This window comes from Periophthalmus magnuspinnatus, chromosome 8, assembly GCF_009829125.3.
Source record: "Periophthalmus magnuspinnatus isolate fPerMag1 chromosome 8, fPerMag1.2.pri, whole genome shotgun sequence".
Lineage (NCBI taxonomy): Eukaryota > Metazoa > Chordata > Actinopteri > Gobiiformes > Gobiidae > Periophthalmus > Periophthalmus magnuspinnatus.
The window spans coordinates 19,464,541-19,482,328 of record NC_047133.1 but is presented as its reverse complement, the minus strand read 5'-3'; the positions used below and the strand labels follow the sequence as shown (position 1 = coordinate 19,482,328).

At 39.8% G+C, this 17,788-nt stretch overlaps 1 protein-coding gene across 1 annotated transcript in view; it reads right to left on the bottom strand.

Annotated features, from left to right (window-relative positions):
- Positions 1-8,122, bottom strand: part of stat5a (signal transducer and activator of transcription 5a) — a 135,845-nt gene extending 127,723 nt beyond the window's left edge. Inside the window, exon 1 of the mRNA XM_033970393.2 lies at positions 7,977-8,122. The gene's annotated coding sequence lies outside the window, so the exon portion shown is untranslated. The remainder of the gene's footprint in view (positions 1-7,976) is intronic.
- Positions 8,123-17,788: the final 9,666 nt, after the last annotated feature.

Genomic DNA, 17,788 nt, shown 5'->3' with positions numbered 1-17,788 from the left:
TGTAGTTTTCTTCACTAATAAAAGTACAATACTATAACAGTTCTTTAAAAATCAAAGTCATTCATAAGATTAAAATTATTCATACCTATAACATTTTAAACGGTTAGTAAATTTAATAATTATTGTATGTAACAGATGTAGTGACCAAGTAAAGGTACTATTATAACAAAGATAGACACACAGCTATTGACTCACTGGATGACACAATGACAGAAATGATATGTACTGGTCCCTGTACTTTGGCACTTTGGTCCACGGGGGCAGCAGCTCCGGCAAACCCAGCTCTCTGTTACGAGATTGTAATCTGTGTATGCGCGCCCGTATCCGAGTCATTTCCCTTGTGGATCAATAAAGTTTGTCCATGTCTGTGTCTACTAGACTTGAACCGCCAACCTTTGCCTTTTGGGAATAGCATGACACAGTAAATACACAATGGCCTGATCTGCTGCTCTGAGGCTGAAGCTCTAATCTGCTCTATAATAATAATATCGCTGATGCCTCGGATGGAAGGCGGTTGTTGGGATTGAGCTCCATTTCCCCCGGTTCATTTTATAAAGAGCAGTCAATGAATTCAAGGTCCTATATTATGCAGAATTGACTCTTGTGAGCTTTAAGTCATGTTATAATGCTGTTATATCATCAAAAACACACCTCAAGTTATGTTTTGTTTCATTCACACATGTTTGAGTAACCCTGCATTATTAGTCTATCTACATCTCCATAGCTCTAAATGCTCTGTTCCACCTTGTGATGTCATCAAGTGATAGTTTTCAAGTTAACAGCTCGTTTTTACCTTTTGTTCATTACAGATTGACAATTCCAGGGCTGAAATTATCCATAAGATTTTAGTGAAGGTGGAAGGAGTTTAAAAACACAGTGGAGCACTTCCTGTATTACCTCATGATGACATCACAAGGTGGAACAGAGTGTTTTCTGTTTGAGAGAAGAACTTATCCTAAATCTGCAGGGTTTGTGTGGGTTTAAACATTTGTGAATGAAACGAAACACTGCTTCAGGTGTGTTTTTGATGAGGAAACAACGTAGATCAGAAAGGTTAGTTTTCTGGATCTGCCACCTGCTGGTCTCCAAGAAGATGTTCCTGTTTTGCCTGTAATGTTCCACAATATGGCATTAAACTTATCGTGCAGTTACTCAATCAGTTGTTTTTATTGATCAAAATAAACCAACACATGCAGTTTTACGACTGGATCAAATGTCACCTGCTTGTTTCCATGGAGATACATATGGTGTCAAACAAGTGGCTGACACTGCAGAAAATGTACGCAATGAATCTTTAAACTTTTTTTTATTAGGCAAGCAGATGCACTTTACTTGTTTTTCCCCGTGTCTATGCTGTGTAAAGTTAGTCTAAAGTGTTTCCATTGGTCCTGTACGGGAATACAGTGGCACTTCCCCGCTCCTCTGGGTTTTCCTGTTGGGACACTGTGCTCTGTCCCTCTGCCAACTGTGAACAGGGGAGAGGGGGAGGAGAGGGACAGAGAGAGGGGGGAGGAGAGGGACAGAGAGAGGAGAGAGAGGAGAGGGGAGACAGAGACAGAAGGTAGAGAGAGGGGAGATGGGAGAAGGAGGGAGAAGAGAGGGGACAAAGAGAGGAGAGAAAGAGGAGAGGGGAGACAGAGAGGGGAGACAGAGAGAGAGAGGAGATGAAAACAGGGATGGGGCAGAGAGAGAAGGGTGAGAGAGGAGGCAAAGAGAGGAGAGAAAAGAGAGCAGAGAGGTGAAAGAGAGAGAAAGAAGAAAGAAAAGAGTGAGGGGGACAGAGAAGAGAAGAGAATGAGAGAGAGAGAGGGGGGGAGGCAGAGAGCGAGAAGGGTGGCGAGTGAGAGAGAGAATGAGAGAGAGAGAAACAGAGAGAGGCAGGAGGAGAGAGAGGAGGGGGGGTGCCAGCCGGGCCAAACGCTGCAGTGTATTTACTGTACAGAGGTCAGGGCAAAAGTACAGGACAAGAAAAGGCAACTCAGCCATGAGCGCAGGGGAGGGGTCTCTGCATCCATACTGGAGATACATAGCCAGTTCAAATTTTAATAATGTGTAAGTCAACAATATAAAATAGATAAATAAAATCCACATTTGTAGTCCAATAGTGTCGATTCAGGTTAAGCTGTTGCTCTAACCTGTATTTTTCATGATACCTGGTTCTAATTGTGCATATTTACAAGTTATTTATAAAGATTTTGAAGTGTTCTTTAGGGGATTGACTATAATGGGTGCTGAGGTGTCACTAAACCTAAGCAGCAGACATTCTGAAAGCGAGAGATGTCGTCTGACAAGTGGTTTCCCCCGGAGACCGCTGGCTAATGCTACTGAAGCCATGGTGCTGTTTATTACTGAGACAAATATGTTCACACGCACCAGGCAGAACGAGCGCCGTCTGCACAGATCTGTGGAGTATATAGGCTGCTGCAGATTCAATGGGATTGAAAACAACATGAGCTACTACAACGATTCTCAAACGCTGGTGCATCCAGAGAAACTCGCTGGCGGTGCAATAGGTTTTATTTAAATGCTCCTGTATTATGCTAAATAGATTCTTGGAGCTTTAGGTCTTGTTATCAAGTTGTTACGTCATCAAAAATACACCTGGAGTTGTGTTTTGTTTCATTCACACATGTTTGAGTAAATCTGCATTATTAGTCTGAACATCTCCAAAACTCAAAATGCTCTGTTCCACTTTGTGATGTCATGATGTGGTAGATTTCAAATGAACAGCTAGCTTTTACCGTTGGAATTGCCAATCTCTACTGAACTAGAGATGAAATTACCCAAATGATTCTAGTGAAGGTGTATGGAGTTTAAAAAACACAGCGGAGCACTTCCTGTGTTTTCTGTTTGAAAGAAGAACTCATCTTAAATCTGCAGGGTTTGTGTGTTAAATGTGTGAATGAAACAAAACACAACTGCAGGCACAGTTAAAACCACAAGTTTACATACAGTATATATAAAAAGACACATACGCTTTTTTTCCCCTCACTCTCTGACATGAAATCAGACTAAACTTTTCTTGTTTTAGGTCAGTTAGGATTAACAAAATTATTTATATTTGCTAAATGCCACAATAATGAGAGAAGGATTTTTTAAATGGCAATTTTTAATTTCTTTCCTCAAAGTCAGAAGTTTACATACATTTCATTAGTATTTGGTACCGTTGCCTTTATATTGTATGACTTGGGCCAAACATTTTGGATATCCTTCCACAAGGTTCTCACTATAGTTGGCAGGAATTTTGGCCCATTCCTCCTGACAACTGGCGTAACTGAGTCCGCCTTGCCTTTTCAGGTCTCACCATACACTTCCGATAGCACTGAGATCAGATCTTTGTGATGGCCACTCCAAAAACAGTACCTTTGTTATCCTTGAGCCACTTTGTAACCAGTATGCTTCGGGTCATTGTTCATTTAGAAGACACATTTGCGGCCAAGCTTTAACTTCCTGGCTGATGTCTTGAGATGTTGCTTCAGTATTTCCACAATGTTCTTTACTCACGATGCCATTTATTTTGTGAAGTGCACCAGTCCCTCCTGCAGCAAAACAACCCCACAACATGATGCCGTCAGCCCCGTATTTCACAGTTGGGATGGTGTTGTCAGGCTTGCATGCTTCTCCTTTTTTTCCTCCAAACATAACAGTGCTCATTATGGCCAAACAGTTCAGCTTTAGTTTCATGAGACCCCAGGACATGTCTCCAAAAATTAAGGTCTTTGTCTCTGTGTGCCTTTGCAAACTGTAATCTGACTTTTTTTATGTTTCTTTTGGAGTAGTGGCTTTTTCCTGCAGTGTGGCCCTTGTGACATGTCAGTACAGTACTCAATTCACTGTGGATAATGACACACTCTCACCAGCTTCAGCCAGGATCTTTACAAGGTCTTTTGCTTTTGTTCTTGGGTTGATCTGCACATTTCGGACCAAAGCACCAAAGTTCATCTCTACGACACAGAACCCCTCTCCTTCCTGAGCGGTGTGATGGCTGGACACTCACATGGTGTTTATGTTTGCATATAATTGTTTGAACAGATGAATGTGTCACCTTCAGGCATCTGCAAATTGCACCCAAGGATGAACCAGACTTGGGCAAGTCCACAATTCTCTTCCTGATATCTTGTTTGATTTCTTTTGACTTTTCCATGATGTTACACAAAGAAGCAGTGTGTTTCAGGTGTGTATTCAAATACATCCACAGGTGTGTCTCTAATGAACTCAAATGTTGTCAATAAATATCAGAGGCTTCCAAATGCATGACATCAACATCATCATCATCTGGGTTTCCCCAAATTGTTTAAATGCACAATAATCTTACTGTATGCAAACTTAAAAAAAAAAAAAAAAAAAAAAAAGTCTAAAAAAGATCCTTCTCTCATTATTCCGGCATTTAGCAAATAGAAATAATAAAAAGCATATGTGTCTTTTTATATAGTCTATGTAAATTTCTGGTTGCAAGTGTATATTTCTGATGAGGAAACAACATTATAATATAAACCAAAAATGGCGTAATATGGGCCCTTTAATTTTTTGAAATGTAGATTGAAGTCTGATGAATGACTTGGTTTGGTTGAGTCCTGGAATAGTTTGGATTTAGACAGAATATTGTCAAAACATTGCAGCATTTGTAATTTTAGATAATTGGCTACGTCCAGCTGTCACCCATTTAAAGGCTTAAAGAAGCTGAACAACAGGGGACTCCATTTAGTCAGTATGTGGGGAAATAGTATTAAGTAGAAGTAGCAGCAGAAGAGGTGCTAATGGGAAAAGATGTTGTCTATAGAAATGCAGCCTTTGCAATTTGATAATTACGTCAACTCAAATTGCAACACATCCCACTGTATTGGAGAAGTGTGTATTCTGGATTCCCGGCAAGAGTTTCTTCAAGAGTTCAGATAGGCATGATTATTAGAAATATGTACTAAACTCTAAAAACAATTTCTCACCTCAGATTTTATTTATTTATTTATTTCGAGCACATGTGTCCAGTACACTTAATGCCAATTTCACATATTTTTTCTTATGCAAGCTTGAAAATCAGTGGTAAGAAGAAAACGTATTAAAGCCCACCCCTGTCATCCATTAGAACATAAATTGAATGCTTTTTTTATGCTTGCTTTTGTTCAAAATGAGGGGTGTTCAATGAGCGTCTTCGTTTTACATGCACTGCATTACATATCTGTATAAAGAAATAGAGACATATGTAATTTTGGACTTGCCAGGTACAGCCCTGTCTGAAATAGTTTTGGTCTAGTCCAGCTTTGATCCAGTTTAGTCCTGCTTCACCACTTTAGTCCAGTACAATCACAGACTGTATAAAGAAGTGGACTGAGTGAGTGTGACGTCACCCGCAGCGTTCAGCTCCAGTCAAATTAAGCTCATCGACGCTAGCAGTTATAGGGGCCAATTTGGAGCCGAGTTCCATATTTGGAATTCTGACCCCAAGTACCAATTTGGAGCAAGGCTGGCCTTCCCGCTCGCACCGCTGGTTTGTAGGGGGCGCGCACTTAGCAATGCTGTAAATCAAACCTGTTGCTAACGATAGCGGGACCTCAGAGAAGAAGAAGGCACCTGATTTGTGTGTTATTAATGTTCATTGATTTACAGACACAATAAATAAATAAAAGCACCAGGATGATGTAGAGCGGGTTAATACGGTAATTTTAAGCCAAAATGATGAGTCTGACAGCAACAGTTACAAAGAGAGGAGCAACAGTTTTCTAATGTAAAGTGAATTGGAGCCAGAGTCGATGGAGCCGGAAGTGCATCCATGATCACTTCCTATTAGCAGGTTACCTATGTCCATTTATATAGACAGCCTATTTCATTCAGAAAATGATCTTTATGCTTAAAAGCTTAAACTAGCATCATCTTTGAAAAACATTTTTGGTTTACATTTTTGATACGCAGATTTTTGTATCTGTACAGCTCAACATAAAACATTTTAATTACCAACAGTACAGACACCGCGTTGACATCTAGAACATTTACACAAACACAGAGGATCACTGGAAGTGTGAAAATATTAGACCGTGAGTGACATTTAGGCACGCTTTGAAAAATGAAACATCAAAAACCCGACATTTCAAAATCTGCGCAAAGATTTACAGCAATTACAGAGGCAAATGCCAACCCATTCAGCACAATAGTTCAGCTTTTCCTACATGAAAAACACAAATGCCACTGATTCAAAAAAAATCTTATAGCTATAGCATGTTGCAAGGGATGTTGGTATTATGTTATACAATTACGGAATGGACAATGGGAAAAACATCATTAAAATAAGCTACAAATAGAATTTTTTGACAAGCGCTAAGCTATCAGAAGAGCACAGACCTCTTCATGACCAGTCTTACAATGTGTCCAAATAATGCATACAGACTTAAATCTATTGTGAACTTAAATACAAGGCTAAACGCTGTTGAAATGATTAATGAGAGTCAATGCTAAAATATAACTGGAGGTTTTTATATTTATTTTATCTTAGATGGCTTATTTTTATTTGAAACTGTAGATATTCTAGTCAGCATTTTTGACTAAATATTCAGATAAATTCAACTGAGAATCCACAAATCACCACGCTGCTGTTTCCAACCGTTTAAATTCTCTATACTTCAGAAACGATCCGTCTTTTGGCACCAAACTGGTATCATCTCAGAATAACTCAATGAAGCCTTTTTCTCATAACCTCAACATGAAACTTGCATCGGTTGTGTTTTACTTAAATGCTGTTATATTACATAGCCTTCCACACATCACCTAAAACATGCACTATTTATCAACTGGACCATGCAACCAAAAGTATAACCGTGTAGGTTGTTATCTTCCATGTAAACCAGGGTCAAAGGTGATGTATACTCTGTACTTCTGTCACGGTTGATGGTCATTACGTGAGTTTAACATGAGAACCGCAAAAGACTGCAGGAGGCTGCAAGAGGCTGCAATATTGTGAGACTGAGGCGGCTGCAGGCACCTTGCACCTTCTTGGACTACAAAGCCTAAAAGTATGATGGGAAACGCGGTGTTGTCAGCACGTGTGTTTGATGTGCGGACTGGCAGCTGATTGGATCCCACAGGAACGTGATGCAAATCCATCAAGAGCGTTCCTCCTCTTTCTCATCTCATCCATTTACTTTTACATCATAGACAGATGCGTAAAATCAAACAGCTTAGGATGTTATATGACACAGACACATGACTAATATCTGATCTTGACGAGTTAAAAGTCGTTTTCTTCACACATCAGGCCTAAGCGTGTAGACTTCATTGTCTTTGCTCTAGTGGCGTCAGTCCGTGGTGTTATGGGGAAACGGGAAAATGCATTCACAAAGTTTGATGGAGTTTTATTCAGTGCAACACTTGAAATGAACGCGAGATTCGTCCTGTCACCGGGACTCTGACCTGAGGCCCCTGGTGCTCTGGGCTCGTGGAGGGTCCGAGCTGATGTCAGCCTCTTTCTCCTCCCCTCGGTTGCAGCCGCCTGCACTGCCGACATTCCAAGCGAGGATTTCGGCATCTTAAACGCACCTTATGCTACCTGACTGTAGACGAGGGTCAAGTGGACAGATCTGGAGACGCATTTTGCGCCATATGCGACGCACGAGCCACGCAAACTATACTCAAGTAACTCAAGTGAGCGGCTAATCTACCAACCAGCAGCATGTAGACAACTCATGACAAGACACGGGTTAATTGACAAGAGCGAACTCGGCTTTTAAAATAAGAAGCAGGGCGCACAGCCGAATGCGCACGGACACACGCGTAAAACCAAACCAAACAGGCGAAAAGTCAACAACAAATCAACAAAAACTAAAACAAATCTACTAAATTACACCTAAAGCAATCGCGGAGTTTGTTTACAGATCGCTGTCACAATATCCTCTCGACTCGACCCTTCAAACAACAAGAAACAAGAAACAGAAATGACATGACGGCGTCCAAAAACACACTGCGAGCACACATGCAAAACTGCGCCTTACCTCCGTGGAAAGATCGCGTTCAAAGTGCCTTAATAGTTCATGAAATTCACGGTAAAACGTTGAAGCGGAGGGCAGTCTCCTCGTGTGAGTGTACGAGGTGTCACTTTACTTTAGCCGTGTACCCCCTCTGACCCTCTGCGCTGCTCCAGTCAACACAGCGCTGACAGGCCGCCCACTTCCGGGGTTAAGGCGAAATACGCACCCGCGTGGAAAACAGACCAACATCATTCACCAATGAGAGCGTTTATAAGGCCGCCCACTTCCGGGTTTGTGACGAAATACGCACCCCGTAGAAAAGAGACCAATATCGTTCACTTATTAGTTTTTTATAAAGCTGCCAGACACTGGCTTTTTATCAAGATTCGACATCTTGATAAAAAAAAAATGGATGCATGTATGAAGAATTAAATGTTTATAATTTCAGACACGCTTTGAAAAATGAAACATCAAAAACCTGACATTACAAAAGCTAAACAGCAATTGCAGAGGTAAATGTCAACATTCAGCAGTATAGTTCAGCTTTTCCAAAGTCACAAATAAATAAATAAATAAATATGTGTGTGTGTGTGTGTGTGGGGGGGGGGGGGGATAAAGTTGTTTTTCATCAAAATGGTTTAATATTATCAATTGGATTTTGTTTTTTTAGTTCAAATTAAAGATATTATTTAAACCTTACTGCAACCTAGTAATGGAATATTTAGAAATAAATTAAATATCTGTGTTCTTAAGTCACACACAAAAAATAAAAATACAAAATAAAAATAAATAAATAAATCAAATTATCGATCGAATTAAATGTTTATAATTGTATATTTTAAAAGTACACTAGGAAATAAAGTTGTTTTTCATCCAACTGGTCTAATATTATCAATTTGATTTAGTTTTTTAGTTGAAATAAAATAGATTTTCTAGACCCTACTGCAACCTAGTGGTAGAATATTCAGAAATAACTTAAATAACTGTGTTCCTAAGTCACACAAAAAAACAAAAAAAAAAACAACAAAAAAACAAAAAAACAAATGAGGAATACATTTTTAAAAATTGTATTATTTAAAAGTAAGTTAAAGTTGTTTTTCATCCAACTGGTCTAATAAAGAAATAACTTAATATTTTCTTAAATAACTGTGTTTGTTACTTTCTTCATCTTTAGTTATAGATACAATAATCATGTGTTTTATAATGTTGCAGAAGAACTGGCATCTCCAGCAGACCAGCAGTGGTATAGTGTGAGCCCCACATAACCATCAGCCTGTATGACTTCTGACCATAGACCAAAAAAGGAACTGATTAAAAGTGCCATAGACTTGTACAGCCTATTGATTTAGACCTGGTTCAGTCTGTATGTAAAGTTTGCTGATTTAGATGTTGTGTTCTGATGATTTAAGATATCTGCTTAGACCTGGTTTACACAGTTTAATTTAGTTTACAACCTGTGCGCTTCGATTTTCAGTCTCTTTCTCTTTCTGTCTCTTTTACACTTTAATACTTTTAGAATTGTCGTTATTATTATTATTATTATTATTATTATTATTATTATTATTATTATTATTATTATTATTATTATTATTATTATTATTATTTCATATGTATATAATTTTTTATTATTGTAGATCTTCACTCTGTCACACAATATTTTACACTAAACAAATTAAGTGGTTATGCCCATGTCCAAAAACTATACAATACTGACCCCAATTGGTTTAAAGATGAATTGCACCCTGAAGTTGAATCGATGAGTTGAAATTAATTTAAGAGCGAAGGGTGATTGTGAGGCCACAGGGTGTAGAATAAAAGAGACACTTCTCTGCTTTAACCTTTTTGAAGTAATAAAAAAAAGAACTGTAACTAAATTATGCTCTGCACACTCTTCTCTCTTACACTAACTATTTTCAAATTGACTTTCAAACATAACATCTTATCTTTTGTCTCCCCGTAGGCCTCTCGTTTACTGGCAGCATCCTTCTATAGATTCAAAATGTCTTCCTAGTGTTGTGCACAATTTGCCCCTACATTTTGGATGGAGCTCTCTGTGTTAGGTAATGGCACTCATGGATGAAGTACTCAATGCTGTTACTTAAGTAAAAGTAGAGATACAAAGGTAAAAAGTTACTCAAGTATCACACGAGAAAATCTACTTAAGTTAAAGTATTGAAGTACCTGTTTAAAAATGTACTTTAAGAGTAAAAAGCACAAGTATTTCACTCAAGTGTTGTTCATTTGTTAAAGTGTAAATGTAGTGATATTGATTCAAAATGAGACATATTTTGATCAACAGTAACAAAATGAGTCAATTTCTTCTTATTCTTCTTCTTTCTTATGAATTTTGTGTGTTTATTTTTGTTTACGCAAAGCCGAAGCTTGAACAAAAACTCAAGATGTTTCCACGAACATGGTAAAAACAACCCCTCAAATCATATGAAAAGTACTTTTTACTTTTCAGTCCAGTTCAAAAATGTCACGCAGTAGAAAGTACAGATACTGCTCTCAAATGTAGTGAAGTAAAAATGAAAAGTATCCACTGTAAAACTGACAGATACCCAAAAATTCTACTTAAGTACAGCACTTTACTACTTGTACTTCATTACTTTCCACCACTGTGTACTGATATTCACAGCTGCTTCTTTTTACTTCCTTACTTTCTTTTTTGTACTCAGTTTCTTCCACAAACTACCACTTAACTGATGTAAAACAATGATTCATATTTATAACAGGTACTTTCCCACCAAACCAAGTCAGAATTAGAAAAACATGAAACCTATTGTATCATATGCACTGCAAACATTAACACGCTGCAGCCTTCATGTCCAAACCACGTCAAAGTTTGTCAAAGAAATTATAATCCATATTCTAAAATTCTAAGCTTTTTTTTAGCAGCATTGGTTTAATCCTAAAGTAAATCTTGCTGATTCTGCATATACCATTGGGCAGGTCTCTTGGGTCTCCTGGTCTTATTATTAATTGGCTCGCCATGTCCTGTTACTTGGCAACTCTAGACACAACATTAATTTATGTTAGACTAATCCAGTGGTACTAAGAAAACTACTGCTCAATACTACCTACTTTTACTGCTGTCGTATACTGTACTGTGTGTAAACTTACAAACTTATAAAATGATTTTGTTTCTGTCCAGCTCTTCCTGAACGTGAACAGGCCTCTACTTTGACAATGTTTAAATCCAGGCTCCAGACAGTTCCGTTTAGCTGTGTAATTTTATGATGATTATTTATGTATGGATTTGTTGTATTCTGATTTTAATGTCTTTCTTATTCTGTAAAGCACTTTCAATTAACTTGTGTACGAATGGTGCTATACAAATAAACTTGCCTTACCTATTTTTATTTATTTTTTTGTGATCCTGAGAGTGGGATTCGAACCTCCAACCTTCGGATCAGTGGATAAACGCTCTTAAATGGCCTAAAATAAAAAACTCCCAGTGGCTCTATGTAGTGGGTTTAGGAATACTCCAACAGTGCTTCAAGAAGTGCGATCCCTTCTTCATTTGTTACATTTTGCAAACTATGTCGCGACTTTGACCTTGGTGTCCTCGATTCGATTTGTTTTATCCATTCCTTCCGTTGCCGACCTTCCTGTTTCGTCCTTTTTGGTTTCCAGTCAAGTCTGTCCTTTTGACCTTTTGACTCTTTCTTTATTTCTTATTCTTTGCCAATGCGTCATCCTTTTTTTTTTAGATGAGACTCATGATTCTCGGGCATCTTATTCTTGATTCTTTTGGTGTTACGTGAGCACTTATGGGAACACCCACGATACTTCACAGCATATGGTTTTGAAATGCTTCCAGTCTCAGTTCCAGTTTCAGTGCGTGTCAATCAATCTTACCTTTTCTTTCCAGTCCCTGTTTGGTTTCTCGTGCTTCTTGTTACCTTTCTCGTAATTTTGGTCTTAAAATGTTTGTATTAACCCGCTCTACATGATCCTGGTGTTTTTATTTCACTATTGTGTCTGTAACTCAAGACATGATCATTAAAAACAGACAAATCAGCTGCTCTCTTTTCCCGAGGTCCCTCCTGCCCAGCGTTAGCAACACGTTTGATTGACAGTGTTGCTAAGCGGAAAGGGGCGTTACCTTCAACAGCTTCACTCTAGATTGGCTCTTTGGTTGCTATGCTGCTCAGTCAGAATTCCAAAGCTCCAAATTTGCCCCTATAAGTGCTAGCCTCGATTGGCTTCATTTGACTGGAGCCGAACTTCTCAGCAGATTAACGACATTTAGAGATTTAAAAGCTGACTGTCCAGTTTTCAGTTGTTCTGCGTCTTTTGGATCTCATCTGGCTGCTTTTTGAGGCCTTAACTCCTCAGCTTTATCTTCATTTACAAGCTTGTTAACCTTATCTTCCAGCTTATTCTTGCACTTCAGAGGAGTAATAAGCTAGCAATAAGGCTAAGTTTGTAATTTGAAGCTTTTCTCACTGAAGGGCAAACCGCCAACACCAAGGAATAACGACCCTCATAGTCCATCACATGAGGTTGGATTTGCACTACTACTACTTTTGCCGTTACTACTGTCACTTCAATACTTCCTCCTCCTCTGTACTGAAGTATGTACATGTAGCAGCAGAGACAGAGTTATGAGTTCTCGTTGCTGACTCAGCTGCACAGTCTCACAGGGGCCAGTGGTCTTGGAGCTGTCAGATCAGAGCCAAAGTGGAGCTGGAAAATCAATGGCTCTCAAACAGAGGCGGCGAGAGATCGAGTTTAGACTGACTTATATAAACCTCAGGACTGTCCAAAGTAACAGCAGCACACTACTGCAACTCATGTCAGGGTTTATGCTACTTTTACAATAAACTGCTACGACCACTATCCTCCAAATTTAAATACCGACATGTTAAAATATATATTTAAGCAGAGGAGAGAGCGATTGCGTTATACTGTTGAACTGGACTCACCAATACTGTACAGGAGCCGATATCAACGTTTATGTTACGACCAAAACTATAACAAATAGCAAAAGACAAAGCTGTCCTTAAACTGGACTGGGACCTGAGACATAATCTTTCACAGATCTATGATTCCATCCTCAGACCCAAAGCAAACAAAAGAAACAAAAGAGAACAATAGGAGGGCCATTAAAGGTTGAATAGGGTCGTGTCCACCAGCAATCTGACCAGATTTGAAGAAGCGGCTTGGATGAGCAGCTAAACATCTTCACTCCTACAACGATATGTCCAGTTGACAGATTTAAACTTTGTCTTTTGCTACAGAAGAAATGAACAAAACTAAGAAAAAACCCATATGTACCAGACTACACTGATGTTCCCCTGATGGATAAGTCAGATTACTTTTATAGTTTCCCCAGCAGAGAGGACCTCCTGCAAAGACAAAGACAAAGACATGACCTCACGAACCCAAAGGCTTTAAAAATGGCTGACATTGGGCATGCCCCCTCTTCTGTCTGGATCATGTGGACACTCAGGTAAGAATGAAAGTTGCATGTGTTTAACTGCATTGTATTAACTCTCAACATGATCATTGGTTGAGCGGTTAGATCCACTATCCCACAGGTTGGCGGTGCAATTCCAGCTCCCACAGATGAATAGTTATTGTGTCCTTGGGCAACACACTTCAATATGTGTGTGAATAGTTCCTTGAGAGATCTTTAAACTAACAATGTGTCATAAGGGCAGGTATAGGAGCAGACCAAGGAATGCAGACTCGGGGCAATTTTACAGTGTTTATTAACAGTTTGTGAAATAATGAGTCAATAATTCATTAAACACACGGGAGGCGAAACAGGCGTATGGAGTGTTGAGCAGAAACGGGGAACATCAGGACCAGACGAAGACAGGATCGGACTCAGGAACAGAGCAAGCCAGGCGGGGGTAGTCCGGAGCAGACACGGAGACAGCCAGGGCCGGAGCGGGACAGGACCGGAGACGAGACCAGGGGGAACCGGGCAGGAGTATTCCAGAGAGCGAGGATCAGGGCAGGAGACGAGAAGCAGACCGGAGACCAAGACAGGACAGGAGGCGAAGACGAGGGGTGGACTGTACCGGAGCTGGAGCGCAAGGTCAGGAGCAGGAACGAGCGAGGGAGCAGGAATCTGGGAAACAGCAAAATCCAGTAAGACACGAGTAGGCAGGTAACGGGATACAAACTTGAGCTGGAACATTCACGTTTACACGCGGACGGTCTGGCTCCGAGTGTCTTCTGCCGAGCCCTCATATACTCGACAGCAGGTGGTGATGATTGCGCTAATGTGCTCCAGGTGCGCACGGGAGGAGTAGGAACTCCGCCCAGCTCTGGATTCAGACAGGTGAGGGAGAGCACACAGGGAGACAGACAATGCAGGCATCATGACACAATGTGAATGCGTGATACTTAAATATAACTAAACAATGACTAAACTAAACAGATCTGGGCGAGTTTAACAAAACTATGTGAATTAAATGACTTAAAGTGAGTTTAATGGGACAAAGGAACCCACTTTGTCACACTGAGTAATAGAGCTTCAGACAGAGCAGTGCCTACAGTTAGCGTCACACCCACAGGGAATGTTGATGACATCACCTGCAAAGTATCAACACAGACACTATTTAGTCAAGATTAAAAAGTTGCATAAAATATCAGGTAAGATCACAAACTCAAAGTAAACTCCACATCACAGTCTAAAAAAATGTGTTTTTCATAATTATTCTGGTATAAAAAGTATCAGCATCGAGGATCAATATTTAATTGTAGAATTTTAACAACATATTAACATGTAAGATCTGTGTAATCTTACCAAAAAAACTGAATCAGTTGATGGAATTGTGATGGGAAAAGATCTTTATGGCTGTTTCACTTCACAAAAAACGATACACACTTCAAGGAAAAGCACGATTACTTAAAAATACTTCTTTAATAATCTGGAAACGAACATTTATACACATGCCTGCACCTGTTTTAAATGTTTTATACAGACTTCTATACTTATTTCCTTTGCTTATTAGTTGTTTGTAGTGTATTTTGAACAGGGCGTCCATGATAAAGAGAGTTCGCCTGCTCTCATTTGGTTCCTCTGTATAAAGTGACTTCCCATATTGCAGGCTTCTTTTCTCAGTATCTGGCATCCACGTTCTTGGAAACACAGTGGAAATACTGAATGTCACGACTGCTGATGAAAAATGCCCGTTCTGTGATGGGAAATACAGGAAAAGTCACTTAAGAGGAAAAGACTCTTTATAGTAACAGAAATATCACTATAGTACACAGCGACAGTAGTAGTGATGGTGTTAGAACTATTGCAAAGTACTAAAAATACGCGTTCACAATTCATGTAGTTATTGATTCATATTTTAAGCTCATTTTTTTATGTATAGGCCTATGCATTGAATTAACCAAAGTAAAAATTTAAGTGGAAAAATGTATGAAAAAACCCCCAAAACAACTCTATAGGTACAGGCTTATTACAAGTATCTATACACAGATACCAATATCAATAATAAAACCAATTGATACTTCGCAGCAGTGTCGCACTGGGTGTTCTGCATGGATATCTACGGTGGAATGTTGTGCAGTTGCTATAGTGACTAGGTTGTGATTGTAGTTTTATATGAGAGCGACTTATTTAAAAGCACAGATCAGCTCACCTGTTGTAGTTTTAAGTAAATCAACTGTTTATAGTCAGATTATGTAAAACAAAACTCAGATTAAAGTCTAATTTGAGCGTGGGGAACCTGGAAAATGTGGGCAAGTACGAGGCGGACTCAGAAATCAGTTCATTATATATGGAGCTAGCTTGGAAGGTAGAGTAAATTTTTTAAAACTATGACAAAAAGTACTTATATGTAGGTAGAAGGCCAGGGCCGTCCACAGAAATGTAGGGTCCCAGGGCGAGAAACCTCACATGGGCCCCGGTCTAATGTAAATGAATAGGAAGAGGGTTCAATTCTAGGCTCCTAAGACCAATAATGGGCAGATCGTTGTTATTTTTGTTCTAGTACTAAAAGATTTGAGCTGTAGAGGGTTGAACAGGTAACTTTTGTGGTTAAGTACTGCTTCATTCTGCCATGTATTTGCAGCTGCTCATGTCTTCGAATGATTCTGTCTGTTTAAAATGCGTGTGTTCACTCAGATTATCCTGTCTGTTTTAACGTCATTGTGTCAGTGGCAGGAAATAGTTAGTTAGTTAGTAGCAATGTATATTCAAAATTTGTAGGTCCTGAGGTGGTAAATGTTACAGTTTTGCATCAGTTAAGGGGCAGTTTGTGAGTTTACGCGCCTCACACTGACCTGCAGATTAGATTAGATAAGTTCCTGTACTGTGGGTTAGACCAGGGCTCCATCCACTGTTTACAGTCAGTCCAAAATGTTGCAGCGCTCATGCTCACGGACGCCAGGAAATATGAGCACATTTCTCCTGTGTGGGCCTCTCTGCACTGGCTCCCTCTCAGCTTCAGGATTGACTTTAAGACTCTCCCTCCCTGTCTCTCCGAACTTCTGTCTGTCCATGTTCCCAGTAGAACTTTGAGACCAGCAGACCAGATGATTATGATCGCTCCAAGGTCCTGGCTGAAACTGTAGCTGGTCCCAGACTCTAGACCAGCCCAGACAAAAGAAAAAAAAAGAAAAAGATAAGAGGAAAGGCACAAAAATACAGGAAGTAAACCCAGAGACGATGGGCGTTGTCTTCTGAGCCACTTCTTTGAAACCCTCGTCATCAGACCTCTGCCAAACGATGTTCCAGTTCCCACATGCCCGCCGCACTCCACCGTTTAGCTCCTTTACCCAGATCCTTGGTCACCTCAGAGTGCTGCAAAATACCCACAATGCACGGCATGGAACTTTATTTAACCAGGAAATTTAATTCTAATAAAATAAAAATCATTATGCAATAAAGAATGAAATATTTTGCAGTTTTAGCCACAGGATTCTGCCTTCTGCTGTTCTTCTTGCCTTCTGTCTTGTCTGTTTCTTCTCTCACCTGGGCGTCGGCTCACTTGATTAACAGTTGGCTCATCTGGATCCAGCCTGGTTCATTGTTGATATTTCTCCAGTTTGTAGATGAGTTTGGCTCCACAAGACAAGTTCACTTTTTTCAGCATTTTTTGTACTGCAGTTGCTTTGTTCTGTGTCCAAGTGCTTCTGCTGTTATTTTTTGGAAGTTGCCTGCCTGTCCTCCTTTGTTATTTTAACTTTTGCCTGGTTTCCTCCACACATACCGCTTAGAACTAAGGCCAAAAAGTTCTATCTTTGTCACATTAGACCAGAGAATCTTATTGCTCACCATCCTTCAGATGTTTTTTTTTTTTTAATCAAACTCCATGCGGGCTTTCATGTGTCTTGAGCTGAGGAGAGGCTTCCATCAGGCCACTCTGCCATAAAGCCTCGACTGGTAGAGGGCTGCAGTGATGGTTGACTTTATAGAACTTTCTCCCATCTCCTGACTGCATCTCTGGAGCTCAGCCACAGTGATCTTTGGGTTCTTCTTTACCTGTCTCAACAAGGCTCTTCTCCCACAGTTTGGTCGGACAGCCATCTCTAAGAAGAGTTCTGGTCGTCCCAAACGTCTTCCATTTAAGGATTATGGAGGCCACTGTGCTCTTAGGAACCTTAAGTGCAGCAGAATTTTTTTTTTTTTAACCTTGGCCAGATCTGTGCCTTGCCACAATTCTGTCTCTGAGCTCTTCAGGCAATGGCTGCAACATAACAAAGAGTGAAACATTTAAGGGGGAATACTTCCTGTACCCACTGCACCTGCACCAGCCTGATATTTACCACATTCACCTGAGACTAGTTTGGACAATACGGACTTGGACAAACAGTTGAACTACAGACCCGTTGTGTGTCGCTTTTGGGTCCTAAGTAAAACT